The sequence below is a fragment of the Rhinoraja longicauda genome, chromosome 28, assembly GCF_053455715.1.
Source record: "Rhinoraja longicauda isolate Sanriku21f chromosome 28, sRhiLon1.1, whole genome shotgun sequence".
In the NCBI taxonomy this organism is placed as follows: Eukaryota; Metazoa; Chordata; class Chondrichthyes; order Rajiformes; family Arhynchobatidae; genus Rhinoraja; species Rhinoraja longicauda.
The window spans coordinates 30,867,516-30,875,413 of record NC_135980.1 but is presented as its reverse complement, the minus strand read 5'-3'; positions in this window follow the sequence as shown (position 1 = coordinate 30,875,413).

Below are 7,898 nucleotides of genomic sequence, written 5' to 3'. Positions count from 1 at the left end.
TGTGGATACAACTGGTGATCTTGTGAGGAGTGGAGTTTATTTCTCCCAGAGAGTGGTTCAGAATCTCCGGTCTCTCTGAATGTTCCACAAGGTGGTAGCGCTCTGCTGGAGCTTGGCTCCTTCCTCGGACTTTAGTGTCATCTTCACAACATCAGAAATTCCATGATTATCCAAAAGGCTCAGGAAAACCTCCTTCAGATTCACACCCGGAAATGTCAAAGTCTTGGGCAGCATCAAGGTTAACATTTCAGGTTGAAGATCATTTGTCGGAACAGGGAAAGAAACAATTTAATTTTAAGTTGCATAGAAACATAGAAAAATTGGTGCAGGAGGAGGCCATTCGGCCCTCCGAGCCAGCACCGCCATTCAATGTGATCATGGCTGATCATCCACAATCAGTACCCCGTTCCTGCTTTCCTCCCATATCCCTTGATTTATGAGGCGTTTGCACAGTAATCAACCAGAACCAGATCCCGTTACCCCTAAATGCTAAATCTAACTCTCTCTTGAAAACATCCAATGAATTGGCCTCCACTGCCCTCTGTGGCAGGGAATTCCACAGATTCACAACTCTCTGGGTGAAGAAGTTTTTCCTCATCTCAGTCCTAAATGGCCGACCCCTTATTCTTAAACTGTGGCCGCTGGACTCCCCCCGACATGGGGACCATGTTTCCTGCATGAAGATGTTACTGTGTAACTTGCTGTGACTCGCGTTGAGAGGGATGTGGAGCCATGGAGAGAGTGGACAACCCATGTCGGTCTGTCATACGTTCTCCGAGCTGCTGAGCCATTCCCCATCACATTTCTGTATCTCTGATTCTGGACATATAATCACCACACTGGTTGTCGCATGCATTAGGAGGATCATGGTGCCAAGTGGGCCTTAAAGGACAATGTCTTAATATCGATTGTTTCCAACTTGGTCTTGAAGATCTTAACGTCGGGTGCAGTGCGAATGTCATGGTGGAGATGATTCCATTGGCGAATTGTCTTTGGGTGCAGTGAATACCTACAGCAGTCTTGACTTGTTGGGATGATGTTGCATTTGAAGACTCCCGATTGCCTGGTCTTTGGTTGTCTGGATGAATTTGCAGATTGAAGATGACTCTTGATGTTGCTTGGAATAAACCTGTACGTTTCTTTAAAGATGTTTATCAGGCGTAATTTGGTTCCTACGGTCTTGAAGAGTTTTCCATTCTAGATCAGCAAGGGTTTTAGTGATACTGGACTCCCGACTGTAATCACCAACGTTGAACCTTGCAGCTCTATTCTGAATTCTTTCTAACTTGTCCCCATCTGTTTTGTGTTGTTGATTCCAGACCACGGAGCAATACTCAAGTTTGGGTCTTGCCAGAGTCTTGTAGGACAGAGGCTGTAAAGTTCAGTCAGGAGTGTTAAGGTTCAAAGCAAGGCGGACTGTAGACTTTAGACTTTAGAGACACAGCCTCGAAAGCAGGCCCTTCGGCCCGCCGAGTCTGTGCCGACCAGCGGTCACCCCGTATACTAGCACTATCCTGCACGATAAGGAACACTTTACAATTTGGCCGAAGCCAACTAACCTGCAAACCTGCACGTCTTTGGAGTGCGGGCAGAAACCGGAGAACAGGGAGAAAACCCACGCAGTCACGGGGAGAACGTACAAACTCCGTACAGACAGCACCCGTAGTCAGGATCGAACCCGGGTCTCTGGCATCAGTAATCATGTATTGTCTTTCCGCTGACTGGGTAGCACGCAACAAAAGCTTTTCACTTTACCACTAGGGGTACTGATTGAGAATGATCAACCATGATCACATTGAATGGCGGTGCTGGCTCGAATGGCCGAATGGCCTCCTCCTGCACCTATTGTCTATTGTCTATTGTAAACTGTAATTTTATTTAGCCAGATGTACTTCCAGCATTCTGGAAGCAACGGAGGTGGGTGTTTTGAGGATGAGACTGTCGGATTTCCGGAATGTACATCCTAAAGATTCTGTTTACCATTACAAATCCTTTAGGAAATCTTCAGCAGCTCGAGAAATGCCCAGAGGGAGCTACATTAGGGGAAGCCTTTGCCACATGAGGATAACCAGTCAGAGAGGAAGCAGACAAGTGCCAGAAATACTGGGTCGTTTACACTGGGTCAAAAGGTAATCTTCAGGACCATGTTTGGAATGAGATGGAAACGTATAGAAGTTGGGAGGCCATTAGGGTTGCCAACTAGTCCAGTATTAGCCGGGACGTCCCGTATTTTGGGTTAAATTAGTTTGCCCCGTACGTATGGGACCGCCCTTGTCCCGTATTAGTAGGGTTGCCAACTTCCTCACTCCAAAATAAGGGACAAAGGGTGACGTCACCGCCCCGTGCCCCACGTGACCTCACCCAGCCAGCGGCTACGTGCGCCCGCTCCACCGATGGCGGCCGCCCGGGCCGGGAGCACGTGGCCGCTGGCTGGGTGAGGTCACGTGGGGCGCGGGGCGGCGACGTCACCCTTTGTCCCGTATTTGGGAGTGAGGGAGTTGGCAACCATATCCTCGACTCACGATGGAGTTACGTTCTGATAAACCCATCGTAAATCAGAAACGCATATTGCCAGCCCAGGAAAAGATCAAAATTCAAAATTGGAAGTACGGTTTCTACTGAATGTGTTTCCCTTTTGCACCGTCCTAAAGTCGAAGCATCGTAAGTCAAGGAGCATCTGTATAGAAGGTGGGAGGCCATGCCACAGTTAAATCAGACGTCGGTAAGGCCACATTGAGAGTATTGTGTTCAATTTTGGTCAGCGTGTTGTAAGAAAGATGTTGTTAAACTAGAACGAGTGCAGGGAAGATTTACGAGGATGTTGCCAGGACCTGAGGGCGGAAGTGTATTTTTTAATCTTGTTTATTTTTTTACCTCAACATTCGAACTAATTAAGAGCAGAAAGGTTGAGGAGTAATGGAGCACGCGAGAATGCTCTCTGACCTTTCATGATCCAGCTCCACAATTAGCCCCACTCATAGAAACATGGAAACATAGACCATAGGTGCAGGAGGAGGCCATTTGTCCCTTCGAGCCAGCACCGCCATTCAATATGATCATGGCTGATCATCCAAAATCAGTACCCCGTTCCGGCTTTCTCCCCATATCCCTGCACGGTAGCGCAGCGGTAGAGTTGCTGCTTTACAGCGAATGCAGCGCCGGAGACTCAGGTTCGATCCTGACTACGGGTGCTGCACTGTAAGGAGTTTGCACGTTCTCCCCGTGACCTGCGTGGGTTTACTCCGAGATCTTCGGTTTCCTCCCACACTCCAAAGACGTACAGGTATGTAGGTTAATTGGCTGGGTAAATGTAAAAATTGTCCCTAGTGGGTGTAGGATAGTGTTAATGTACGGGGATCACTGGGTGGCACGGACTTGGAGGGCCGAAAAGGCCTGTTTCCGGCTGTATGTATATGATATGATATGATTCCGTTAGCCCTAAGAGCTATACCTAACTCTCTTGAAAACATCCAGTGAATTGGCCTCCACTGCCTTCTGTGGCAGAGAATTCGGATAAGACCATGAGAGGAATGGATTAGTCTTTTCCCCAATCAAGAACCAGAGAAGATTGGTTTAAGATGAGGGGGTAAGACGATTTAAGAGGAACCAGAGGGGTAGCTTTTTTACACAAAGGGTGGTGTGTGCACGGAACGAGCTGCTGGAGGAGGTAGTTGAGGGGGGGTACTATCGGAACATTTAATTTAGACAGGTACATTGTATAGGACATGTTTAGAGGGATATGGGCCAAACGCAGGCAGGTGGGACTAGTGCAGATGGGACATGTTGGCCGATGTGAACAAGTTGGGCCGGAGGGCCTGTTTCCACATTGCGTGACAATGAGTCCAAGTTTAGAGGTTTGAATTTGAGATTCAGTTTAGGCGTCAGTGACTGAATGGTTAAGATTGGATGAACACAAGGCCAAAGATCTGTGGGTTGTATCAGGTAACGCATTAAACATTCCCCAGTCAGGGTCTGTCAACCATTAAATCCTCCGCCTGTTGTGGTATGTAAAGTATTACATATTCCCCGAATACGATGGGTCATGTATCAACTGCCTTCCAGTAACCTTTTGATTAATGGGTTCGTTCTCTTTGCATTCAAAGTGAAGACTCAGTAGCTCTAGGTTTCTCGATCCTTCTCATTTGTTTGGTGTTTGGCGCTTTGATTTGCAAATGGCCGTGCAAATGTCTGTGGATGGGAGAAAACCCGCCATCCAAACCCCAGCCACACCATCCAACCACAGCCTTGAATGGGCCCAACAGGGCCAATGGTTGACCACTGCCGACCAAGCAACTCAATCACCGCACACCAAGGATAGTCATCCCGGTAAATACCACCTCTCGGCCAACAATTTCAGGGCGGCATTGTGGTGCAGCGGTAGAGTTGCTGCCTTACAGCGAATGCAGCGCCGGAGACCCGGGTTCAATCCCGACTACGGGTGCTGTCTGTACGGAGTTTGCACGTTCTCCCCGTGACCTGCGTGGGGTTTCTCCGAGATCTTCGGTTTCCTCCCACACTCCAAAGACGCACAGGTATGTAGGTTAATTGACTTTGTAAATGTAAAGATTGTCCCTAGTGTGTGTAGGATAGTGTTAGTGTGCGGGGAACGCTGGTTGGCACGGACCCGGTGGGCCGAAGGGCCTGTTTCTGCGCTGTATCTCTAAACTACACTAAACTAAACAAATGTAGTTTTTTAATTTAGTTTAGTTTAGAGATGCAACACGGAAACAGGCCCTTCGGCCCACCGGGTCCGTGCCGACCAGCGATCCTCGCACACTAACATTATCCTACACACACTAGGGACAATTTACAATCTTTACCAAAGCCAATTAACGTACAAACCTGCACGTCTTTGGAGTGTGGGGAAACACTGGAGCACCCGGGGAAAACACACGCAGGTCACGGGGAGAACGTACAAACTCCACACAGACAAGAGTCAAGAGTGTTTTATTGTCGTGTGTCCCAGGTAGAACAATGAAACTCTTACTTGCAGCAGCTCAACAGGACATGTAAACATAGCACACTGTAAACAATATAATAAATGAAAGTCGTGGTGCCTGGAGGAAAGAAGCTGTTCCTGAACCTGGACGTCACAGTTTGCAGGCAGTGCCGGTAGTCAGGATCGAACCTGGACGTCACAGTTTGCAGGCAGTGCCGGTAGTCAGGATCGAACCTGGTTCTTTGGCGAGAGGCTGAAGTTCTCCCGCTGCACCACCGAGCCGCCCTGTACTGAGAGGTTTTTATGTAAGGGAGCAGCACCAAATCATACATCACAGAATAATACAGCATATAACAGGCCCTTCTGCCCAACTCATCCGTGCTGACCCAGATGCCTCGTCAAAGCTAGTCCCATTTCCCATCTTCGGTAAGGTTTGCCAACCGTCCCGTATTAGCCGGGACATCCCGTATTTTGGACTAAATACGGGACCGTCCTTGTCCCGTATAGTAGGGTCGCCAACTTCCTCCCTCCCAAATACGGGACAAAGGGTGACGTCACCGCCCCGCGCCCCACGTGACCTCACCCAGCCAGCGGCCACGTGCTCCTGTTACTACACAAACCGCCTCCCGGCCCGGGCGGCCACCTTTGGTGGAGCGGGAGCACGTGGCCGCTGGCTGGGTGCGGTCACGTGGGGCGCGGGGTGGTTGAACAGCACTGCTGGCTGGTCACTCTGGTCCCCTGACCCTCCTTCACCCATTTCGTGCTGGAGGTACCAAGTTCCTGCGGACAGTCAACCTCAGCCATCGAAGGAAGTGTTTTGCGGGAGGTATTGAGGGATGTGGACCAAACGCGGGCGGTGGTGCCAGCGTAGATGGGGCATGCTGGGTGGGCATGGACAAGATGGGCCGAAGGGCCTGGTTCATTGCTGTGTGATCTCGAAGAATGAGGGGGGACCTCATTGAAACGTACAGAATAGCGAAAGGCCTGGATAGAATGGATGTGGAGAGGATGTTTCCACCAGTGGGAGAGTCTGAGACTAGAGGTCACAGCCTCAGAATTAAAGGACCTTCTTTTAGGAAGGAGATGAGGAGAAATTACTTTGGTCAGAGGGTGGTGAATCTGTGGGATTCTTTGCCACAGATGGCTGTGGAGGTCAAGTCAGTGGATATTTTTAAGGCAGAGATAGATAGATTGTTGATTAGTGCGGGTGTCAGGGGTTATGGGGAGAAGGCAGGAGAATGGGGTTGAGAGGGAGAGATAGATCAGCCATGATTGAATGGCGGAGTGGACTTGATGGGCCGAATGGCCTAATTCTGCACCTATCACTTATGAACTTATGACCCCCTTTACCTCACTCGTCCCAGCCGCGAGACTCTACTGTGGAGAGCTGAAGATGTCACTCTGTGTCCCAACGGCCCTTTGTTTGGGCTGTTTACTAACGGTGGTGAACGATGGGCCGGTGGAACATCCTCAGTCTGATTGAGGTGCGGGTGGCAGTGCCAAGCCACGTCAGTGTTTACAAACCCGCTTCTGGGAAAACTATGTTTTCTGGGAAAACTCGGTGTAAACCCAGATGACAGTCTGCTGGCTGAAACAAACAGCTTACCTTACTGTGCTGAGTAAGAGGCACGGCTAAAATAACCCCTGCCTCTGCCCCACTGATGTATAACTAACCCTGGCCCCTTATTTAGAAGCTGACTCCATGTTGCTGCACAGTGATGTGCTGGGACCATTAAAAACAAAGTATAAATAGAACTTGTTTGTGTTTGCCCGAGACTCCATCTAAGATAAACACCGCGACCACTCGCTCCAAACCCGGCACACGTCACGGCATCACACGACATGCAACCACGCTCCAGGAGAGAAGGGCTGGGCAGTGTAGAGGGGGCTTCTCACTGTATGGGACCCATGCCCTGGCAGCGTGTGGTCACAATGCAAGAACTGCAAGCAGCTCCCAAAACCGCAAGAAACTCACAAACGTTGTGTTATTGCTCACATCAATAGTTTTGGAGAAGCTGTGGCCTCTGGTCCTGGACTCTCCCACTGGTGGAACCATCCTCTCCACATCCACTCTACCCAGGCCTCTCACTATTCTGTACGTTCTGAACTCCAGTGAGCACAGGCCCAGTGCCGTCAAAGGCTCATCACATGTTACCGGGTCACGGGGAGAACATACAAACTCCGTACAGACAGCACCCGTGGTCAGGATTGAACCCAGGTCTCCGGCGCTGTGAGGCAGCAACTCTAACCGCTGTGCCACCGCGCGGCCCCTTCCAATGCCTTTTGCAGTTGTGCTTGCGATGTGCGTGCGGTGTTGTGAAGCTGCCTGGCACGGTGGGATGGAGACAGAGCACTGGGTTCACGCACGAGGACTAGTTTAACCCAGAGACGACCGCATCTTGGAGCCATAACGCTGCCAACTGTTGTGGTGCCAGCGAATAGCTGGCTGGTGACTCAGCAACTGAGTATAACACCAGCACGCTCTGCACCCTATCAGACATGCCCCGTGCTTTATAGTTTTAGTTTTGGAGATACTGTATGGAAACATGGCCCTTCGGCCCACTGAGGCCATGCTGACCATCAAGCACCCGTGCACACACTGACCTCTCTGGCCTGTCCAGTGTTAGAGTGAGTCCACTCAAGAATTAGAGGATCAACACCTCTTATTTCGCTCGGGCAGCTTACACCCCAGCGGTATGGACGTTGGTTTCTCTAATTTCAAGTAACTCCTGCACTCCCTCCTCCCCTCTCTCCTCCACCCTAGTCGTTCTACCAGTTCCACTCTGCATCCTCTATCCCCCTCGTCAGCACATCTTCCACAGCCAACAATGGACCATTGTGGACTCCACCCTTCATGATGTCATTTGTTGCTGGCCCTGATTTGTTCTGGCCTTTTCTCGCCTCCAGTTTTGCTTCCCCCCACCCCACCCCCCTCCCCCCACCCCCCACCCCCCACCCC